Genomic DNA, 24,499 nt, shown 5'->3' with positions numbered 1-24,499 from the left:
AAAATGAACATTTAACTTTTTTTCACAAAAAAAATACTTCAGGTTCAATTTTCTTTATTTTACCAAGGGTAACAGGAGAAATTGGACTGCAAAAGCTATTGTGCAATTTGTCCTGAGTACGCTGATACCTGATATGTGGGGGGGAACCACTGTTTCGGCGCATGGGAGACCTCAGTAGGGAAGGAGCGCCGTTTGACTTTTTCAATGCAAAAATGGCTGGAATTCAGATCGGACGCCATGTCGCGTTTGGAGAGCCCCTGATGTGCCTAAACAGTGGAAACCCCCCCCAAGTGACCCCATTTTGGAAACTAGACCCCCCAAGGAACTTATCTAGATATGTGGTGAGAACTTTGAACCCACAAGGGCTTCACCGAAGTTTATAACGTACAGCGGTACAATTAAAAAATCATATTTTTTCCACAAAAATGATCTTTTCACCCTCAATTCTTATTTTTCCAAGAGTAACAGGACCCTAAAAGATATTTTGCAATTTATCCTGAGTGCGCTGATACCCCACATGTGGGGGTAAACCACTATTTGGGCGCATGGCAGAGCTCGGAAGGGAAGCAGCACCATTTGACGTTTTTGGCTGGAATTGAGATCGGACACCATGTCGCGTTTGGAAAGCCCCTGATGTACCAAAACAGTAGAAACCCCCCACAAATGACACCATTTTGGAAACTAGACCCCCCAAGGAACTTATCTAGATGTGTGGTGAGCACTTTGAACCCCCCAGTGCTTCACAGAAGTTTATAACGCCCGGGCGTGAAAATAAAAAAATCTTATTTTTTCCACAAACATGATCAATTAGTCTCCAAATTTTTTATTTTCCCAAGGGTAACAGGAGAAATTGGACCCCAAAAGTTGTTGTCCAATTTGTCCTGAGTACGCCGATACCTCATATGTGGGAGAAAACTACTGTATGGGCACACGTCGGGGCTCGGAAGGGAAGTAGTGACGTTTTGGAATGCAGACTTTGATGGATTGGTCTGCGGGTGTCATGTGCGTTTGGAGAGCCCCTGATGTACCTAAACTATTGAAACCCCTCACAAGTGACCCCATTTTGGAAACTAGACCCCCCACGGAACTTATCTAGATGTGTGGTGAGCACTTTGAACCCCCAAGTGCTTCACAGAAGTTTATAACGCCTGGGCGTGAAAATAAAATCATTTTTTTCCGCAAAAATGATATTTTTGCCCCCAATTTTTTATTTTCCTAAGGGTAACAGGAGAAATTGGACCCCAAAAGTTGTTTTGTAATTTGTCCTGAGTAGGCTGATACCCCATATGTGGGGGTAAAACACTGTTTGGGCGCATGGCAGAGCTTGGAAGGGAAGGAGCACCATTTGACTTTTTCAACGCAGAATTGGCTGGAATTGAGATCAGACGCCATGTTGCATTTGGAGAGCACCTGATGTGCCCAAACAGTGGAAACCCCCCAATTATAACTCCAACCCTAACCCCAACACACCCCTAACCCTAATCTGAGCCCTAACCCTAGCCCTAACCCTAGCCCTAATGGCAAAATGGAAATAAATACATTTTCTTTTAATTGTATTATTTTTCCCTAACTAAGGGGGTGATAACGGGGGGTTTGATTTACTATTTATGGCGGTTTTTATATTTGGCAGTTGTCACACGCTAAAAGACGCTTTTTATTGTAAAACTAGTTTTTGCATCACCACATATTGTGAGCTATAATTTTTCCGTATTTTGACCCACCGAGTCATGTGAAGTCTTATTTTTTGCGGGACGAGTTGATGTTTTCATTGGTACCATTTTCGGGCACGTGACATTTTTTGATCGCTTTTTATTCCGATTTTTGGGACGCAGAATGAACAAAAACCAGCGTTTCATGAATTTCTTTTGGGGGCGTGCGTTTACACCGTTCTGCGTGCGGTAAAATTGATAAAGCGGTTTTATTCTTCGGGTCGGTACGGTTACAGCGATACCTCATTTAGGTCGTTTTTTTAGGTTTTGTCGGTTTTTTGCAATGAAAACAATTTTATATAAAAAAATAATTATTTTTGCATCGCTTTATTCTGCGAACTATAACTTTTTTATTTTTTCGCTGATGATGCTGTATGGCGGCTCGTTTTTTGCGGGACAAGATGACGTTTTCAGCGGTACCATGGATATTTATATGCGTCTTTTTGATCGCGCGTTATTGCACTTTTTGTTCGGTGGTATGATAATAAATCATTATTTTTTGCTTTGTTTTTTTTTTTTTTTTTTTACGGGGTTCGTGAAAGGGTTGACTAATGGGACAGTTTTATAGGGCGGGTCGCTTCAGACGCGGCGATACCAAATATGTGTACTTTTATTGTTTTTTTTATTTTGAAAAAATTGATTTATTGGGGAATATTTTTCTTTTTTTTACTAATTTAGTGATTTTTTTTTAAATTATTTTTAACACTTTTTTTTTACTTTATTACCTTGTCCCAGGTGGGACATCACTGTCCTGTGACAGATCGCTGATCTGTCACATCACAGATCACTGTGAGAGATCAGCGATCTGTCACAGGCAGTTCTGCAGACTTCCTCATGCCTGCGCTTTTCAGGCACTGAGGAAGCCAGCTCCCTACAGGCCCCTGAAGGTCCCCGTCGCCATCTTGGATCCGGGGGCCTGTAGGGAAAGAGACCCCCGCAGAAGCGCTGCACATTGCGCTGCCGTGGGGGGCTCAGGGAAGCACAGAGGGAGCCCCCTCCCTGCCGATGCTTCCCTTTAATCCCCGATACACCGCGATTGTGTTTGATCGCGGTGTACAAGGAGTTATCGTGTCGGGACCGCCCCTGACACATTGTGCCGGGTGTCAGCTGTGATAATCAGCTGACATCCGGCCGCGATCAGCGGCGCTCACCACGTGGGCGCCGCTGATCGCTGGGACGTAATATTCCGTCCATGGTAATTAGGTCCAGGGTCACATGGACGGAATAGTACGTCCATTGTAGGTAAGGGGTTAAAAAGTTGGACAACAGTTGCCTTCTTAGACTCTAATTCGCTTGGACTACCGTGAACAGAGAGAGAACAAGTTAAACTGTGGGAAAAGCTGTGTTGGTCCCGTCTATTTATATAAAAGGGGTCGGGGGTGCTCGCTGACTGTTGGCTCAGTGGACTCAGTCTGTGTACTGTGCCTTTAAATAACTCGGCCACAACTACCTCCCCCCTTCCGGTTCCCCTTGTTACAAGATTACGCAGCATTAAATAGAACAGTGGACATGGGATTTCTATAAATCTAATGTAGAAAGCAGCATTTTGCTCCACACACACAACACTGCTATTCCTGACCGTGAGCACGTAGCCTCGGACTTCTCTCCAGCTACGCTCGTTCTGAACTGGAACATAAAATCCAGTTCCTTCCCAGCATCCACAGTTTTAAAACACATCACTTTACAGGGCCTCATCTCCCCAATACAACTGCTCCTTGTTCTCTCTCCCCCTCCATGCTCTCAGCAGCACTTTGAATCTGGACACATACAGACACATGACGGGTTTATGTGAATACTTATTTGTTCATTGTACTGACGGCCTGACTGTACAATACAAGCGGCTTATGACCTTGTATGACCCCTATATCCTGATGGATTGGAAGCTTGCGAGCCGGACCCTCACTCTTCTAGTTTGAGTTGTTACGTCTTATATTGTCTGTACGCGCCCCTTTATATTGTCAAGTGCTGCAGAATATATCATTATTATATCTAGAACTCGTCCGTCTTCATCTTTATTAGATGGAACTGCTATGCACTTGCTCAATGCAAACCGAGCACACAGGCCTCTCATTCTCATGATCAGTGGGAACTGCAGCAGTCAGATTATTTTTACTTTTTTTTTTCGATTAAATTTCCTTTCAAATTAATGTGAGCGCAATATGTCAATATTTTCTGCCACCAGATGGCGTCATCCATGAAGAGTATAATGAGCCACACAACGCGCTGCTGGCAAAACCTGAAGGTTTCAAATGTTAGTGGTCAATTTGGAAGTTGACGTTCTCATCGGTGTACATTCTCTCATGCTAAGGTCACCGAGCTCAAACTCTGTCAGTTTAATCAGAGTGGTATAAGTGTGATCCGATTCTCTCGCATGGGAGAATCGCGGCACAAGCGTGGAGGAGACTGAACTTAATTTCTCCATCGTCGATATGAGCGTAAATCGGGCTGCACTTGGTTGACATCTGAGTGCAGTCTGATGTTTCATACGCACTCATAGAAATGTATGGGTGCGCGTGATCTGTACTACCCCATAGTATAACATTGGGCCAAGTGCTATCTGATAAAACATCACACAGCACTCAACCGTGTTATGCTCAAGTATGGACGAGCCCTACAAATATTGCATGTTCTATGTAATAGGACCAGACAGGGGCATAAACACCATGGTCGCAGCAGTCGCAGCTGCGACCAGGCCCACAGTGCTTAGGGGTCCGATCTCGAGTTAGGGGAGTAGCAGGCTCTGGGAGCTACAGCCGCTCATTGGCTGTGCAGCTCCGTGCTTTGCGATGGCTGCTCTGTGCACGCAGGACCTGTGATGAGGTCACAGGAGGGGAGAAGTCAGGGGTCACATGATCAGAAGCCTCGGTGATGCAGGACTCTGCTGTGCTGGTTGCCATGGTGCCGGATGAGGGTAAGTTTATGTGTAAGGTGGGTGGGGGGGGGGTTTACAGGGTGGATGTAGCAGAGCCGCGTGTGTACGAGGTGTGCGGAGCCGCGCGTGTACGAGGTGTGCGGAGCGGAGCCGCGCGTGTACGAGGTGTGCGGAGCGGAGCCGCGCGTGTACGAGGTGTGCGGAGCGGAGCCGCGCGTGTACGAGGTGTGCGGAGCGGAGCCGCACGTGTACGAGGTGTGCGGAGCGGAGCCGCGCGTGTACGAGGTGTGCGGAGCGGAGCCGCGCGTGTATGAGGTGTGCGGAGCCCCCATTTTAAAGTTCGCACCGGGGCCAGATAACATTCATATTTCTAGAACTGTAATATATTATACATTTGAGCTGTCGCTACATTAAGTAAACCAATTTTATGGCACAGCTGTTTGCGACACAAGTGTAAAATCTGCGTAAGGTGGCATGCACACAGGTATATTCTGCTATAGACCTAGTTTACCTCTCTGTGCTTATGGTTTAATAAAACATAGATATGTGATCTGTTCACGACTTTCAGGAGAATCATGAAATGGAAAATGCCACTATCACATATTGAGAGTATTCTAAAGTACCCTGCAGCCTGAAGCTTCTTTTTATGGTGTGGCGCCCCTGAGGCTCAGTCGCCACAGAGGTACTGCACCTTCTCCTAAGGTGTATTGCCCCACCACCTAGGTAAGTTGGGAACTCCTTTCCTCACTCCAACACCTGCATCCCACACACAGGATAGTTCAGTAGATCCACCTAGCAGCTCCAGGCTGGGGGTAGCAGAGCACCCTTCGTGAAACCCTGCTTCGTAACACGAGATGTGCTGGGAGGTGGGTGGAGTTAGTATAAAAAGAAGGGGAAAGATAGAATTAGAGGTCAGTCTGACAGGAAGGTCAGTCTGGGGTGAGTCCCAGAGAAGTCAGACGAGGGTCTGAGAGAGAGAGAGAGCAGGCGGACAGCAGGTCCGCCTGACGGGAGTGAGGCGGAGGAAGACAGTCAGTCAGGAGAGGCTGAGGACTGGTCTTAGTGGAACATCTCCCGTGGAACGAAATAGAAGGAGAGAGAGATGTAGACCTGTAACCTGCATTTCCATAAGAGAGAAAGACAAGTACGGGACGAAGGAGTAGGAGAACAGAGAGGAGTTGTGGGTTGGAAGAGGAACCCTGCCTATAGATTCTCAGCGCAAGGCCGGGGCCCGGTCCCCGAGGTTGTACGGACGCTTATGGTTCTGCAGCAGACACCGGTGGAGTAGTTGGCTGTAAATGCACTACTCCCATCCAAGACTTGGGACACAACAGCAACACGGATAGAGAGCCGGGATCCAAGAGGTCCCTGATCAGGCTACAGCTGTCTGTCATACAAGTAGAGTTGTTAGGAACATCTGACAGGAGGAACTTCAGAGTACCACAGTACTGGAGCTCTTCACACTAATAGGCGCAATAGAGGAGTCGTTCAGGAAGGGTACATGTTGGCGGAGTGTTGGAGGGGAGAACTCTGACTTGCCCGGGAGGTTGATTGAGTCTCTACCCTGGAGGACACGGCATGGAGGCAGGCACCAGTGGGTACCAAGAACTGTGAGTAAAGCTTTGAAACTGCAAGCTCTGGTGTCCTCCATTCATTCGCCGCTAACACCTTCAGCACCGCTACATCTGGGTACCAACATCCACCCCATTCCGTGCCTCTACTCATCCATTGCACCTACACTGCCCTGGGGCTACAGCTCCACCTGTGGAGTCCCAGCGGATCTGCATGCAGCGTTGGCTATGGGTGGCGTCACGAACTTTACATTACAAACATCACCGCCATTGATATTGGGCGCCCAGGGCCACGGACCGGGTCACCGCTGCTGTGACACATCACCCCCATGACACCGGCCCGGCACAGAGTACCCCACAGCCCTGGGAGGGCGACCAAATGGCATCTTTTACAAACATTTTAGGGGCCTGTCATTTCCAAAAAAGCACTATTTACCTACATAGTAGTAATCTGCAGGTTAATAACATTTAGATCATGTCTGACAGGCTTACGGGTATTATCATGTGAGACTCGGCAGTGTTTCTCGCATGGGTGATCCCAGCCTTTATCTGATGCTCAAGTAATTCTGACAGACATGGTTTTAAGTGTCATTAACCTGCAGATTACTGTTATATCTGCAAGTGAATAGCATTTTTAGACTTCAAGTTCCCTTTAATTTGTGTTATTTTGTACAATTTTTGAGTCTCTTGAGTGTAATAGCTGAAGAGAAAACATGCATAAAGCATGCTAGGTGATGATAAAAAATGCCAACGAGCCCAAAACATAAATTGTGTTTGGTTCTGATTTATCAAAGTAATTACTCCAAAACCTGGCATAAAAGATTTTGTAAGACTGCAAAATTTTGGCACAACCTGAGGTTGCACCCAATGATGCTACTTTTGGCACATACATACCCGTTCCAGCTAGGAGCAGTGAACTCTGCCAAGCCGTGGCCAGGAGCCAGGGTTCATTACACATGTTAAGAACAGGTTGAGAACCAAAAAGAAAAGATAGAAAGTGACTCCAGAGTGGAGTCATCGGTAAGGTACAGGTTTGTTTTGCCTCTAATCACTGTACGGTCTGCGGAGTCATGATGGTTGATAACATTCTTGCTTGTAAAACAAGGACAACTCTTTCCATTGTGGGGGTTATACTGGGAGGTATAGTTTCACATGGTGAAATTCTTACATGGCATTGGTCACTCTAACTTTTTGACAGTGAGGGTGATCAATGAGTGGAACAAGCTGCCACGAGAAGTGGTGAGTTCTCCTTCAATGGAAGTCTTCAAACAGAGGCTGGACAGACATCTGACTAGGATGATTTAGCGAATCCTGCTTTGAGCAGGGGGTTGGACCAGATGGCCCAGGAGGTCCCTTCCAACTCTACCATTCTATGATTCTATGAAAACACGGGTCAGCTATCCAGATAAGCTTCATTTTTCCCCTCCCCCCTCATCCCTTATTATATACATAGACCTCCATTTATATTATAAACACTGTAGTCCTTAATTCTACACAAACATCCTCCCTTATTGTATATGTATTAATCTTAGGCTGGGAACCCACATGTGAGAAACACGGCCAAGTCTTGCATGTCAATACCCGGCACTCGGGAGCGGAGTATGCGGCCGCATAGCAATACATGGAGCGGCACGCTCCGCTCCCGAGTGTCGGGTATTACCATGCGAGACTCGGCTGTGTTTCTCACATGTGGGATCCCGACCTAAGGGTGAAAAACACTAATAGGAATCTGTCAGTAGGATCAACCCTCCTAAGATGTCTATATGGACATACAGGTCACAATAAGCTGAATAAAATGATGCATTCATATCCACAATCTGATGTCTTAATCCAGAGAACTTTTTCTTGCATATAAATGAGCTGTTAAGATCTGTGGGCCAGACATTGATCTGCCAGAGAAGCTGCCTCCAGGACTTACTGTAAATGAAAAGGGGCATTACCAGTGTGATGGCCTCTCTGCTCTCCTGATCTCACTGCAGAGCTGTGTGTGATTATACCTGACACATCTGCAGGTTCCTCTCAGCTTCCAGCTCACAGGCAGACAGTGATACAATGCAGCAGAGCTGTGAGAGCTGCAGCAAATGTGTTTGTAAAGAGACAGAGTTCAGTTCTCCTGTTCTGTGTTAGTTACGTGTCTCACATTGGTAACTCTACCTTCATGTAAAATACAAAAATTGAGCTTGAATTAAGTTGGTATACATGCAGCATGTTCACATTGGCCATAAAGCAAATAAAACCTACAAGAAACAAAATAAACAAAAACCCTGCTGTAACTAAAGCAAGTGCATCTAAATAACGCAGGGTTCTTAGTAATACTGGTTTTGATCAAAAATATCATAAAAGCCGTCCCACCATCATCATGGTAACTCTGATCGGGACGGTCCTACACTGTCTAATATTAAAAACCTTACCATGTGTCAGAATTGATCTCAGTGTGTGAATAAGGGCAGACAAATGGACTTTATTCACACACTGAAGTTAATTCTGACACATGGTGAGGATTTTAATATTAGGCAGTATAGGACCGTCCCGATCAGAGTCACCTTGATAATGGTGCTTTATGGCCAACAGGAGAACGGAACTTTGTCTCTTTACAAACACATTTACTGCAGCTCTCACAGCTCTGCTGTATTGTTTCTCTGTCTGCCTGTGAGACTGAATCTGAGAGGAACCTGCAGATGTGTCAGGTATAATCACACACAGCTCTGCAGTGAGATCAGGAGAGCAGACTAAGGCAACGCCGAAACGCGCATCGGGGTGGGCTAATCCCGGGGGATTCCATCGCCACATGAGGTATTGCACTAAGCACATCACTCCTCTTTACTTTTTAACCCCTATGTGACTTATTATTCATTATTGCACTGAATCCACTGTGATATTGCTATTTAATAATTGCTGTACAGTTACTATATAGTTTGCATTTGCACTTTATTCATTTTCATTAATTTTTTTTTATATATATTTATATTACTGAGCATTATTTTGCACTCTTATGCACTGGCACTTTGCGTTTGCCTCATGCAAGATACTTAATCTTGCTTATCTTTACATTCTCTAGTATTTACTTCATTTTTACCATTGTATTTCTATGTCCCCTGTGTTGTGCCCCTTTTGGCATTGATTTCCTTCCCCCCTTTTATATTCATTTATACTCACTTGAATAAAATTTGCTATTATTGGACATCATTTCGGTTTTTTTCCTTCTAATCTTCTGAGTTGTCCCCCATTGGTTTCCATGTGTACACTGCCATGACATCACATGTGTATTAATACCCCAGGTGGTGTACCTAGCCTTGAGTCTGTCTAACTATTTTGTTTCTTGTAGGTTTTATATGCTTCATGTAAAATCATCTCTGGAGCAGATTCTCATGCAGATTAGTGTCCGGCCCACAGTCTTGAGAAGCTCATTTACATATTAAGGAAAATGTAGATATCTCGGGAATAAGACATCAGATCGCAGATACCAAGGCATCATTTTATTCAGCTTCCTGTGACCCACATGCCCATATAGACAGTTTAGGAGGGTTGATCCTACTGACAGATTCCCTTTAAGTGCGCGTACAGATGGCCAATCGCATTGTTGGGACTGGCTGGCGCCTCCCCTGACCCGAGCATGGCTTTGTACCAGCAGAGTTCCATTGGTAAGAGTCAACTGGAAGAAAATTCTTCCATTGTAAAACGAAGCCTATCCGGAGCTGATGGTGGTCAGGGGGGCTCTGCGCTCATCTGCATCAGTCAGACCGCACACTGTCGTGTACAGGAGTGCCATATTTCTTTTTCTAAATGGGATGCGCGAGAGGAAAGGTGAATTTCCCCAGTTGCGATCCAGCGGTGCGGCTTGCGGGTCACAGCTGCCGGACATTAATGTCTTGGTCAGATTTGGCTTTCTAGCAGTACGATTAGACGGCTGCAGGGATGTGCGGCATTTTAGAGTCATGTGGTAGGTGTCACTGGGGTCGATCCCTGGCCTCGGACTGATAAATGTGGAGTATAAAGAGCAGCGGGGCCACAACCCTAGGAATACAAGAAGTGGTGTGAATCCGGCGCGGTGATGCCTCCTCATGGCCCTGTCACAGGAGGCGGCAATGAGCAGCTGCAGACCTGGCGCTTCCCGGGGAGGGAGAGGCTTCCTTCTCAGCAATCAGCCCGGCTCTCACCGCCGCAGGCTCGGGTCCCAGGGTGCAGACCCCTTTTCCGAGTCGGGGGGGGTGTTGCTATTACAGAATTGACACCACGTGCACATAAAAGCAACATCTGGTAAACAAGCCATTCCATCGAAGGCTGGAGAGAGGTGGGGACACGGCCGGGCGGCTGCTGCTGCTGCTGGCATTTCACTCTGTGCTGTCACAAAAAGCTGCAGTTCTTTCCAGCAAAAGCCGGGAGAGCAGAGCGGCTGATGACAAGCCAAGGCTGCGGTGTGGGTAAGTCAGACCACGGATTGGGTGAGGACGCTGGCGGCGGGCTGGGGACGAAGAATGACAACAGCTGTTCATGCAGAAGGAGGAGGCTGCTCCTCAGAGCTTACACTCTACTCTGTGCAGCCCTTTAGTTGGTAGAAAATAGGTTGGGGGGTATGTAATATATCTGGCGCTGAGACTGATAAAGTTCGGTATGCCGAAACCTTTTCCTATCCAGATGGCTGTCGGGCTGATATGCTGTGACTTCTGTACCAGACTGATGTGGCGCCGCATGGTCAGTGGTGACATTGGGAAGGACAAGTAGTTAAAGGGCAATTTCATGTGTGCTAATAAGGAGCGTGGTACTTTTATAAACTAACCCTCATCCTATTTCTCGCATCTGTCTCTCCTACAAGTACATGCCGAAACCAACAAGTGTTATATGCAGATACTACATACATGAAAATGGTAACGCAAACATTGCAACCTCAAAATCCCCCTTCCTTGCCAATAACTACTACAAGATCAGTTCTCGTGGGGTAAGTTAGTGCTCCCTTTTGCATGACACGATTCCAGTGTCACCTCTTAGGTCTCATTCACACGTCTCTGAAAAAATTGTACCAGTATAAACAGCGTTTTGGATCAGTATGCCGTCCACTTGTCCGTTTTTTTCACCATCAGGGTGCCGTCCACTTGTCCGTTTTTTTCACCATCAGGGTGCCGTCCAGGCGTCCGTTCTTCACCATCAGGGTGCCGTCCACTTGTCCGTTTTTTTCACCATCAGGGTGCCGTCCAGGCGTCCGTTCTTCTCACCATCAGGGTGCCGTCCAGGCGTCCGTTCTTCACCATCAGGGTGCCGTCCAGGCGTCCGTTCTTCACCATCAGGGTGCCGTCCAGGCGTCCGTTCTTCACCATCAGGGTGCCGTCCAGGCGTCCGTTCTTCACCATCAGGGTGCCGTCCAGGCGTCCGTTCTTCACCATCAGGGTGCCGTCCAGGCGTCCGTTCTTCACCATCAGGGTGCCGTCCAGGCGTCCGTTCTTCACCATCAGGGTGCCGTCCAGGCGTCCGTTCTTCACCATCAGGGTGCCGTCGTTTTTCACGGATGGATTGACAAATTCCAAGACTTCTACACTTGCAAGGTTAAATGCGGACAGCACATGGACTGTACGTGATGCCATCCGTGTGCTGTACGTGTTTTTTCGCCGACCTATAGACTTGTATTGGCCCTTTTCATGAGCGATACCGGAGACGTGAAGATCACCATAGATTACGGGTACGTGTTCTAGCCAAGAAAGACAAAAAAAAAAAAAAAAAATGGATAGAACTTCTTTGGGTAACACAGATGTGAGAATGAGGCCTTTGAGGAAGAGTGGACAATAATTTCTGCTCCAAAGCAACCAATTGCAATGGCTGCACACAGTCGGTATTACCATCTGAGATATTAGGGCATGCTGAAAGAATTTGTGATAAATGGCAAGAACTTCTTCCAGGACCATCACTTAATGGTTGTACGGGGACCCATCTTCTCCCCTATTCCTAGGCTGTGAATGAAGAGGCCATGCATGCTACTTTACCCATTGTAATTTTTAAGAGTGGCCAAAACAGTTGTAAACTATAATGCACGGGGCCACTTCTGCGCCTCATCTACCATCAAGTACCATATGGAGGCCAATAGCCCCCACATTTCTAGGGTTCCTAGAGATGGACAAGTCGTTAAAAATCAGTCCATCTCTGCACCACACCTCTCCTTCGTCACATAGAAAATACATATATTTAGTCATTAGACATGGTCAAGCAAGTCTGTCAGCGAATGGTTGGCTGCACAGGAAGGTAACCTGTTCTACAGGTTGTGCACCCCTGTCCTAAAGCCAAGTTTATATTTTGATGTCCTTTTTTATGTTTGTGGCTGGATGACTGTTTATATAATTCTACATATTTCCCAATAATTCGTTTTTCTTTTTATAAATTGTCAAACAAAACGCTACACATAGTTTTACCATACAATATTTTTTAAGTAGGCTAAGATCTAATTCAACATCTGTGGGATTTGAACCCAGGACCCCAGTGGTCAGAGACTGCAGCGCTAACCACTGAGCAGCGTGCTGCTGTACAGGATATAATACTATCGTGCATTTTGTAAAGATGAGTCATAATTTAATGAAAGTAATATTTTAATGCAATAGCTGGTGATCTATTACCATCAGCATACTTTCATCCCTGTGTCAGATACAATTGTGTCTACTTGTAATAGTCATTAACAGCTTAAAACTTCTGAGCCGACGTCCACAAATGGTGGCAGACTTCATTGTCTTTACCCTGAGAGGTGGCACCGTGCTGCCATTGTGACTTATCTGACCTGAACTGTTAATGAAAACTGCGGAGCTCCATCATCCTATTTACTCATCAGCCGGCATGTGATGAAGCCATGTCCCATTATATTAAATTCCAGATGCTTGTTCTTTATGGCCTGGGTGGCCAGTGTTTAGTAGATAATTGTGGATTCCCGTACAGCATGGTCCCGATGAGCTGTGGAAACTATTTACTCTAGTGATAGCATTCTGTATATAAAGCCTGACGTTGTGTAACTAATGGTAATGCTAACCTGTCTCTGACTGTCATCATATCTGGTACATGCATAATAGCAAATATTGTTTATCTCCATTTTCAAAATCTCTGCTTACTGTCATGCAATAAAAACCTTTATGTTAGATGCTGAAAATTGACCTAAACATATCAGCTGGAACGTATCCAGTCTAGGCAATTCTCTGAGCAGCCAACAAACACTACATTAGTGTGATAGACCGGCATGACGATCACTGCAACATTATTGATAAATCTCCACTGTATCAATTCCTCTGCTGTATAAAGCATTAGGCTAGATTCAAATATCGTTTTCTCCTAAATTCAGTGGCCTCCAACCGATCCCCCACAAAATGGGATTCAGGCATATGCAGCGGCATGACCATCTCTATATATAAAACTGAACGTGTGTGTGTGTGTGTGTATCACCAACCAATCACAATGCATCTTTCATTTCAACAGAGCTGTTCAAAAGAAGCTGAGCTATGATTGGTTGCTATGAGCAAGTTTTCCCACTTGACAACACCTCAGCAGACACTGACATGGTGGGAGAAGTCTAGCATCCCTGGGAACATAAGCTCCCAGCCATTGTCTGCCCCCCAAAAAGGAGCACAGAGCACATGACAGAAAGGAATCCCCCCTCCCTGCCCATATCCCTATCACACATCCTCCATCTCATAGGCACATCTTCCCTCTTAAAGAGATCATTGGTATGGAAGTCAGAGCAAATCCATCCAGCACTTTGGTTCTGACCCCAGGCTGACGGGATGATGTGGGATATTAGGGGTAGTAGTCCGGTGGCTCTGGCTGATGGGACGAAGTGGGATATTAATGATAGTAGTCCGGTGGCTCTGGCTGACGGGATGATGTGGGATATTAGGGGTAGTAGTCCGGTGGCTCTGGCTGATGGGACGAAGTGGGATATTAATGGAAGTTGTCCGGTGGCTCTGGCTGATGGGACGATGTGGGATATTAGGGATTGTTGTCCGGTAACTCTGGCTGGTGGGATATTATAGTGAATGTGGCTATGCAGAGTGGGCGGGGCTCTGCACTCCGAATAAATATATATATATATATATATATATTTTATCATAATAATTTGTTATAACTAACCATAGTTAGTTACTATGCTCGGGCAGCGCCGGGCTCTTTAGCTAGTTGACTATAATGGTGCAGACGGAGTCACCGTGTACTCTGATGTGCTCCATTTTTGGCCGTATATGCCTGGTTGAGGTGGGCACCAAGACATAGCAGACTGTTGGTTCCCGACTCCTATAGGCAAATCCGAAATTGATGTAAAACAAAGCACCATTATAGTCAATGGCCATTCCACTGCATACGCCCGAATCCCATTTTGCTGGGAGGGGGTGTTTGGACAGGAACCCCAAAGGGCCCACTAAACATAGGAAACAACACTATGTGAAACTTAGCCTTACTGGTAATGTGTTATATACAATAAGGCAAGTTCATTGAAATCATTATATATATATATATATATATATTTTTTTTTTTTTTTTTAATCCTTAAATAGACCCAACTTATTGGTCACAGGCTTAAATACACACAACACAAGTTACTGTGCAAAACAATCGCAAACCATCAATTACAGAATGTTTATTAAAAAGACCATAAAATGCATTGGTAGCTACTTATGAGATTTTACTTTTATGGTATGCAAATCTTGCTTGGTATAGGACACATTTTCTGCCCTGATCCATGCTTTCTCCTTCAGGTACACCGTGATCCAGGGCTGTGGAGTCTGTAATCCAAGTTTCTGACTACTCAGTTTCCCTGACCCCACAGCACTGGTCACTACTGAGCATGTGCATAAAGTGCAGCACAGATTCCTCTCATCTAAAAGCCCAGACCTTAGATCAGGAACAGAGCAGACATTTATAGGACATTTCAGAACTTTCCCAAATTGTTTTAAAAAAAAAAATGTGCAGCACATCCTGCATTGTACTACTGTACCCAATGTATTATAGATTTTAAGTGTCACAGATTCCATAGCCCTGCCGTAAATCATGAACCTCACGCAGGTTCCCCACACTAACAAGGGTGACCACTCTTGAACCTACCCCTAAATTTCAACACTGCATGGGTCTTACGCCTTTCAACTTTTTCTCTTGGGCTCATCATGGAGTACAATAATCAGAATCTGCATGCAACTGATCTACACGGCAGTGGTCACTGATGGGGCTAAAGTTGGTCAATGTGCTGTCGGTACGATGGCCATTTCACACTGCCCAAAAATACAACAAAAGGGCTCATACTCACTTGTGAGAGACTCACATGATTCTCGTGCGAGTCTCTCGCAAGAAAACCTGGGACTGCCACCGGCCCTGGGAGCGGAGCGTGTGGCTACATGTATTTCAGTCTCACAAGTGTGTATGGGCCCAAATTCTCAGGACAATAATTCCAGAACTTGAGACATGTAATCCATGTATACTGTATTTATTGACTCCATTAATTGCTGCTATTGCTCATAGGGAGGAGGCACATATTACTTGTAGAGTAAAGGCGCTGTTACACACAGCGATATCGCTGTGTGTGACATCCAGCAGTGACCACCCCCCCCCCCCGCCGGGTATCGCTGATCGTGCCGGATCGTCCTGGGCTGTTTTTTCCATCGCTGGTCTCCCGCTGGCCAGCACGCATCGCTGCATGTGGCAGCAGGAGCCAGCGATGCTGCACGCTGGTATCCAACATGAACATCGGGTTTCTAAGAGCCGTGTGGCTCTTAGAAACCCGATGTTTACTTTGGATACCAGCTTGCTCGCTGGTCCTGATCACTGGAGGGGTTGTCTATGTTGGTGGGATCGCTGGGACATCGTTAGATGTAACGGGGCCTTAAGGTCTTGGCCCAGTGTGACCTGAGCTCCACTACATAAATCAGATAAGAATATCCAGTGTATGCTCTAAATTTATAGTGGATCTGACAGTCAAATATTTACAGACCTTTTTACACTATTTTTTGTGAGCTCCGGCTGGTACACCTTGGCATAGCTCTGTAGCTCCAGTATACCATACTTCACAACATGCTAAAATTCTATACTGTCCAGTGTTTGGGGAATCCAACAGAATTATAGATGAGAAAATCATTCCACGAAGGATTTCTCTTTCGCTCTCCACATAGTTTGAGATGTAGGACTTCCAGGGTGGAGAGCTTTCAGAGTAAACATTCATGTGTTTGACTGGAGGGTCTTATTGAACATTCATAGATTTTTTTTTTTTACCTGTTGACCATAAGAACAAATTTGCTAAAAGTGCTATAGAATATGTGTATGTTACAGAAATTCAGAAAAATTATTTTTTGTTGATGTTTGACATTTAACCCCTTTATGCCATCAGACGGAATAGTACGTCCGATGGCGGCACCCCCGCTTTGATGTGTGCTCCGGCAGTGAGCCCACATCAAAGACGGACATGTCATCTGTTTTGAACAGCTGACATGTGCCCGCAATAGCCGCGGGTAGAATCATGATCCGCCCGCGGCTATTAACTAGTCAAATGCCGCTGTCAAACCGACAGCGACATTTAACAAGCGCTCCCAGCCATCTGGCTGGAAATGCACTCATCGGTGACTCCTTCATGTGATCGGGGGTCATCGGCATGGCAACCAGAGGTCTCCTTGAGACCTTGATTGTTGATGCCGGATTGATATGAGCTCCACCCTCTGGACGGCGCTCATAGCAATGCAGTAAATCTGCAACATAGAGGCGATCTGAGCATCACTTCTATGTAGCAGAGGCGATAGAGTTGTGGGAGCTTCTAGCCTCCCATGGAGACTAATGAAGCATGGCAAAAGTTAAAAAAAAAAAAATTTTTTTTCAAAAATATGGGAAAAAAAACATAAAAGTTCAAATCACCCCCCCATTCAAAATAAAATAAAAAAAAAAAAAAAAATCAAACATACACATATTTGGTATTGCCGCATTCAGAATCACCCGATCAAAAAAAAAAAAAAATAAAAAAAAAGATTAACCCGATCGCTAAGCGGCGTAGCGAGAAAAAAATCAAAACACCAGAATTATGGTTTTTATGGTCACCACGACATTGCATTAAAATGCAATAACAGGCGATTAAGAGATCGAATCTGCACAAAAATTGTATCATTAAAAACGTCAGCTCGGCACGCAAAAAATAAGCCCTCACATAGCCATATTGACGGAAAAATGAAAAAAGTTATGGCTCTGGGAAGAAGGGGAGCGAAAAATGAAAACACAAAACTGAAAAACGCTCCGTCATTAAGGGGTTAAAGAACCCATCAGCCTGATTTTGTATCGTAACAAAGAGATGGCTGTAATGGCGCAGTAATACTGAATACCTTTATAAACTTGATGAAGAAATCCACGTTGTTGTTCTTCTATAAACAGCGTTTGTAGCTTTCTGCTAATTAGATTTTGGTGCACAGGGACCGGGACTATGCACCGGGTCTTCTCCTCCATGTCTGATTTCCTCACTTTTCCATCTGACTCTTCTGTTTGAAGAGGAGATTTCACACAGAAGAGGCAGATCACTGAAAGAATGACGTGTGACTCAAAGACTGGATGCAGGTGGAGGGGTGGAGAATCACAGACAGGGCGGAGAAGACACCGTGCACAGTCCGGCCCCTGTGCATTGAAATCTAATTAACAGAAAACTTCATGCGGTGATTAAAGAAGAACAGCAAAGTGGATTTCTTCACCGAATTTATCAATTTAATCAGTATTACAGCCCCATTACCACCATGTCTTCACATTACAAAATTGTGGTGACCGTTTATCTTAAAAGAGGTCATCTGGGACTGTGCTTAATTTGTCCCAAGTGGCCAAAAACCTACTGGCAGGTAGTCGCTAACTACCTGCCCGATGCCGATCTCTGGCCACTTAGAGCGGTCACAGAACTTCTTCATTTCACCTCTCGTCAACAAAGCAGCTCTTCTTCTGCTCTGTTGACGGGGTGTCTCTGCTAACATCCTGATTGACGGCTAGCTTCCTGCAGTTAGGCAGTGGGAGAAGGGAGGCAGCTGTTAATCAACATTACATTGGTAGGGACGCCTCGTCGACAGAGCAGAAAAGAAGCGGCTGCTCTGTCAGCGTGATCACCGGAAGCCACAGAATCGCCATCAGGAACGGTACCCGACTGCTCTAAGCTGGCAGAGATTGGAACTGGGCAGAACAAGCAGGTAGGTAGAAACTACCTGCCTGTAATTTCTTAGCCCCATGGGGCAAAATATGCAAAATCCCAGATACCCTCTTTATTTTAAGCAAGAAACCGGCTTCACCCTGTGCTTATTGGTATCAAAGTAAACTCTTATCTTTAATAAGATCTTACACTTAGGCTGTGTGCACACGCTGCGGAAAAGGTGCGGATTCATCCGCGCGGATTTTGTACAATCCGCAGGTGAAACCGCAGGTCAAAAGACCTGCGGTTTTACCTGCGGATTGTTCTGCGGTTTTGCCCTGCGGTTTTTCATCTCCTCAATGGAGGAGATGGCAAACCGCAGGAGAATCCGCAGAAAGAATTGACATGTCAATTCTTTCTGCGGATTGAAAACCGCAGATAATCCGCGCGGAAAATTCCGCACCGTCTGCACTGCGGTTTTTGATTCCCATAGGGAATCATTGTACTGTACACCGCAGCAGAAACTGCTGCGGGTCCGCAGCGGCCAAAACCGCTGCGGAACCGCAGCAAAATCCGCAGCGTGTGCACACAGCCTAAGAGGGGCCATAACTTTAATATACAAATCCCCTGGACAGGTTTAAGTAAAATATTCTTTCTGCTCATATGCAAATTAGATGCTTGGAGCATTGCAGGTGTGGCCATGTGATTCAGATCACATTTTTTTTCCCAGCTTTATTTGCCTCAGCTGTATTATTGACAGCAATGACCTAACCAGCGACTGTGGATGGGGAGGAAAAAAAAAAAATTATTCCAGCACTGGCCCATGGTGCTCCAAACACATTTGCATATGAACATTTAAAAAAAAACAAACCAACAACAACTCTCCAGCTGATTATTAAACAAAGGGCATGGCTTCTTTTAAAACAAAAGTCCCCTACAAGGACTTGTGCTAACTTTACAAACTTTAGAGCTGATATACTCTGTTTAAGCTTTTGTATTTCTCAAGAGAAGGTGTACCTGGTCTGTGTGCAACCGGAGTAGCAGGTAAATACACAGAGGATACAATCACCATTGTTACTTATTGACTGTGTTATATAGAAGGAAGCGCCTTGTAGCAGATTGAGTAACACTTCACACATGACAACTGATTTGTTAGCTGTATTACTTTACTGTTTACACTTATCCCAAGGGAAATATTTCACTGATTACCAAGGTAGTATCCATTATCCTGTAGAATGGCTATCCAATCTCCAATCCTCTTCACTTGCCTTTCATTTCTAAAGACACTCACACACTTTACATTTCATTCATGACCCATATTTTACAAACATGTGAAACCAGTCTAAGGGTCCGTTTACATGGACTCGTTGGTGGCACTAAACAACAACCATTTGGGTAATATTTACCAATGGGGGAGGCCCTAAAAAAGCTTGTGACTACAACCATACCACGCTAAGCGTCACACACTGAGCGACCTGTAATAAAAAAAAAAAGAACAATTTTGGCGGTGCATCGGCCTGTGTTGCTGAGAACGATAGCCGCCTTTGCGCAGCCAGTTATAGATTGGTCAGCGCATACTTGGAGCCGATGTAAGCAGGCTCTTAAACCACCATGATGCGGGTCAATCGCTTGACACTGTGCATCGTGCAGAGTAAACCGGCCCTTACAAACCCAGTGAGTTAATAATAGAAAGAACCTGGGCACAAAATTATCACTTGTGAATTTGGCAAGGGTATCGTTGTACAGTCCAAGAACATGTGAGCTTCATCAATAAATGACAGTATTCAGTGTACATTGCTGCGTAATGTCAACACTTACAGTGAGACTAATGTATTACATATTTGTTAGGGAAATGAGCGAGCCCTAACCCAGAACAGAAACTGAGGAAAAGAGACAAGGGGAAGGACAGAAGGAAATAAAAGGAAGGGAAAGCAAGGAGCGATTTGTGGGTATAACACACAGGACAACGATTGCCAACATTTTTGGCATAACGACACCATCTCCGACAATGGCAGAGATACAAACAATGGCGATGTGTGCTCAGATAAATTTGTCATGGGTACAGAACACTATTGACAGCCAGTTATACACACGCTATAATGGACGCCAGGCTACATAGTATGGCTAGAGGGCTGTGCTTGCAGGACTCCGTGTACACGGTGAGAATACATTGTAAGCACTGCTTTCTCTTTAGAGTAATCACTAATTAAAAACACGCACAATTCAGAAGATTGAGAAGAGAGTACGACAAAGTGTCATGAGACGTGACCAGATATGGCAGAAAAGGTCCTTACCGGATTGCAGGTGGATTGATATTAGGTCGATCTCAGCACATGCGGGATGGCAGGTTCATCAATAAGGTGTAATGGTGCGATGTCAGGAGAATGGAAGGCCTACACTAAGTACCATAGAATCATAGAATCATAGAATCGTAGAGTTGGAAGGGACCTCCTGGGCCATCTGGTCCAACCCCCTGCTCAAAGCAGGATTCGCTAAATCATCCCAGTCAGATGTCTGTCCAGCCTCTGTTTGAAGACTTCCATTGAAGGAGAACTCACAACTTCTCGTGGCAGCCTGTTCCACTCATTGATCACTCTAACTGTCAAAAAGTTTTTTCTAATATCTAATCTGTGTCTCCTCCCATTCAGTTTCATCCCATTGCTTCTAGTCTTTCCTTGTGCAAATGAGAATAAAGTTGATCCTTCTACAATGTGACAGCCCTTTAGATATTTGTAGACAGCTATTAAGTCTCCTCTCAGTCTTCTCTTTTGCAAACTAAACATTCCCAAATCCTGCAACCTTTCCTCATAAGACAGGGTTTGCAGACCGGTCACCATTCTGGTCGCTCTTTTCTGAACTTGCTCCAGTTTGTTGATGTCTTTTTTAAAATGTGGTGCCCAAAACTGGACACAATATTCCAGATGAGGTCTGACCAAAGAGGAGTAGAGGGAAATAATGACTTCACGTGATCTAGACTGTATGCTTCTGTTAATACATCCTAGAATTGCATTTGCCTTTTTTGCTGCTGCATCACACTGTTGACTCATATTCAGTCTGTGATCTATTAGTATACCCAAGTCTTTTTCACATGTGCTGTCACTTAGCCCTATTCCTCCCATTCTATATATGCTTTTTTCATTTTTATTGCCCAGATGTAGTACTTTGCATTTCTCCCTGTTAAAAACCATTCTGTTAGTTGCTGCCCACTTCTCCAGTTTATTTAAATCTTTTTGAATCCTCTCTCTCTCTTCTCTAGTATTAGCTATCCCTCCTAGCTTTGTGTCATCAGCAAATTTAATCAGTTTACCCTCAATTCCTTCATCTAAATCGTTGATAAAGATGTTGAACAATACAGGGCCCAGGACAGAGCCCTGTGGTACCCCACTTGAGACATTCTTCCAACTGGATGTGCAGCCATTTACGACCACTCTTTGGGTCCGATCACTAAGCCAGTTATGAATCCACCTAACAGTTGCCTTGTCCATTCCATACTTAGTCATTTTTTCAATAAGGATTGTATGAGAGACTTTGTCAAATGCTTTGCTGAAGTCAAGATATACTATATCTACAGCATTTCCTTGATCCACCCAATCAGTGATACCGTCATAGAAGGAAATTAAGTTAGTCTGACATGACTTATTAGTTACAAACCCATGCTGACTCTGTTTAATCACTTCATTCTTATCCAGGTATTGACATACATGTTGTTTAATAATTTGTTCAAAGATCTTTCCTGGTATAGAAGTCAGACTCACCGGCCTATAGTTGCCTGGGTTCACCTTCTTCCCCTTTTTGAAGATAGGAACAACATTTGCTCTTCTCCAGTCTTCTGGCACTTCTCCTGTTCTCCAAGAATTTTCAAAGATTATGGAGAGGGGTTCAAAAATTTCTTCTGCTATCTCCTTCAGTACTCTGGGGTGTAATTCATCTGGACCTGGAGACTTGAATTCATTTAGGGTAGCTAAGTGTTTCCTCACTATCTTTCTGTTTATAGATATCCTGGATTCTTCTATTTCATCATTTTCATCCTGTAAAAATCCTATAGCATCTTTGACTTTTCTTTTACTTTTGACATATCCCCAAAATCCTTTATTATTGCTTTTGACATCTCTTGCAAGCCTCAATTCATTGTCAGCTTTAGATAATCTGATTTGTGCCCTGCAGGTTCTGCAGACAGCATTATATTCTTCTTTAGATATGCCTCCCTCTTTCCATTTTATAAACATTTTTTTCTTCCTTTTTAGCATGTGCTTAAGTTCTGTGTTCACCCATCCTGGTTTCCTTAAATGCTTCCTATTTTTCCCTCTTTTCGGAATTGTTAACAACTGTGCTTTGAGAATTTCATTTTTCAAGATTTCTCATCCTTCCTGGACATTTTTGTCTTTAAGGATATCCAGCCATTGGATCCCTCCAATTATCTTTCTGAATCCCTTAAAATCTGCCTTTCTGAAATCTAACCTTGACGTCTGAGTCTTCACAGGTCTTCCTCCTCTAGTTATCCAAAATTCTAAAATAGCATGGTCGCTCCTTCCTAGGGTTCCAGCCACTTTTACCTCCTCAACCATTTCCTCCCTGTTAATAAGGATTAGATCCAAGGTAGCAGTTCCCCTTGTTTTCTCCCCTACCTTTTGGAAGATAAAGTTGTCAGCAAGAGAGGATAAGAATTTCCTTGACCTGTTAGTTTTGCCTGAGAGAGATTCCCAACAAATGTCTGGATAGTTGAAATCTCCCATGACAACTATGTCATATTTTTTGGAGAACTTGGCCATTTGATGCATAAAGAGTTCATCCATATCTTCAGCTTGCACAGGCGGCCTGTAGTAAATGCCTACAATGGTGTCCTTTCCATTGTTCTGTCCTTGTATTCTTACCCAAACAGTTTCCACAGAACTCCCAGTCTCTGAAGCTTCAATCTCTGTGCAGATATACGCGTTTCTAACATACAATGCAACACCCCCTCCTCGTTTATCAAGTCTGTTTCTTGCAAATAAGTTGTATCCTTCTAGTCTTGTATTCCAATCATGTGTATTGTCCCACCAAGTTTCAGTGATTCCAATGACATCATATTTCTTTTCCTGTGTTAGTAGTTCCAATTCTCCTTGTTTGTTGCCCATGCTTTGTGCATTAGTATAGAAACATTTTAGTTTGTGATTGGTTTCTCTTTCTCCAATATTTTTATTAATTAGATTCTTTCGTCTTTGTTCTTCTTTTCCACTTCTAATAGCAGAGTTCTCAATAGCATTTGTCAGGTGTATGGCTTTTTCTGGTCTTTTGCTTCCCTTCCCATGTTGTTCTAGTTTAAAGCTCTCCTTACAAGTGTAGCAAGGCGACTTCCAAATACATGCTTTCCAGTCTTCGTAAGGTGCACCCCATCTCTAGCAAGTAGTCCATCGTATAAGTAGTTCACTCCGTGATCCAGAAATCCAAATCGTTGCTGACGGCACCATCGACGTAGCCAGTTGTTCACTTGCAGAATCTTATTCCACCTCCTTGTTCCATGGCCATCCACTGGGAGGATGGAAGAGAAGACCACCTGCGCTCCCAGTTCTTTCACTTTCTTGCCTAAGTCTTCAAAGTCTCTGCAGATGGTTTCCAGGTCGTTTCTTGCGGTGTCATTTGTCCCCACATGTAGTAGCAGGAATGGGAAGTCATCTGTAGGTCTGAAGAGTCCTGATATCCTGTCAGACACATCTTTAATTTTTGCACCTGGAAGACAGCACATTTCTCTTGAAGTTATATCCGGTCTGCAGATAGCGGCCTCTGTTCCTCTCAACAGTGAATCCCCCATGACCACCACTCTCCGTTTCTTCTTCACAACATTTTTCTTTCTCCATCCAGGAGGACTCTGAAGGCGTACAAGGTTGCTGTTTGTTGGCAAAGTCTTATCCTGATGTATTTCTTCATTGTTTTCCTGCGTGAGAGCCTGGTACTGGTTTCTGAGCAGTATGGGTGCTGACTGCCTCCTGATCCTCCTGCTTCTCTGGGTCACATGTCTCCATTCCTCTGTTTCTTCAGGTGCACTTCGAATTTCTTCTCTTTCTGTAACATGAAGAGATAATTCTGCTCTGTCCAAGAACTCTTCACCTTCCTTAATGATCTTCAATGTAGCTAACCTCTCTTCGAGATTTTGCAACTTTTCCTCCAACAGGGACACAAGCTTGCATTTGTGGCATGTGAAGTTTGGCTTTTCCACTGGTAAATCTGTGAACATGTAGCAAGAAATGCAGCTCACCAAATGGCTCCTGGCCTCTTCCATCTTGAGA

General features: G+C 44.7%; 2 protein-coding genes across 3 annotated transcripts in view; one reads left to right on the top strand and one right to left on the bottom strand.

Annotated features, from left to right (window-relative positions):
• ANKRD22 (ankyrin repeat domain 22) overlaps positions 1–20,649 on the bottom strand; it is a 66,468-nt gene extending 45,819 nt beyond the window's left edge. Inside the window, exon 1 of the mRNA XM_073548196.1 lies at positions 20,531–20,649. The gene's annotated coding sequence lies outside the window, so the exon portion shown is untranslated. The remainder of the gene's footprint in view (positions 1–20,530) is intronic.
• Positions 1–24,499, top strand: part of LOC141051301 (AMSH-like protease) — a 153,381-nt gene that overhangs the window by 4,242 nt on the left and 124,640 nt on the right. The window contains exon 1 of one of the 2 annotated variants that reach the window (XM_073548192.1): positions 10,224–10,573. The exons of the other annotated variant lie outside the window; for it this stretch is intronic. The gene's annotated coding sequence lies outside the window, so the exon portion shown is untranslated. Of the gene's footprint in view, positions 1–10,223; positions 10,574–24,499 lie in introns of those variants that run through there. 2 annotated transcript variants of the gene reach the window in all.

The sequence above is a fragment of the Dendrobates tinctorius genome, unplaced genomic scaffold (assembly GCF_039654945.1).
Source record: "Dendrobates tinctorius isolate UK_male_01 unplaced genomic scaffold, ASM3965494v1 ptg000156l, whole genome shotgun sequence".
NCBI lineage: Eukaryota > Metazoa > Chordata > Amphibia > Anura > Dendrobatidae > Dendrobates > Dendrobates tinctorius.
The sequence above is the reverse complement of the archived record's forward strand: the minus strand, read 5'-3'. Positions and strand labels throughout refer to the sequence as shown.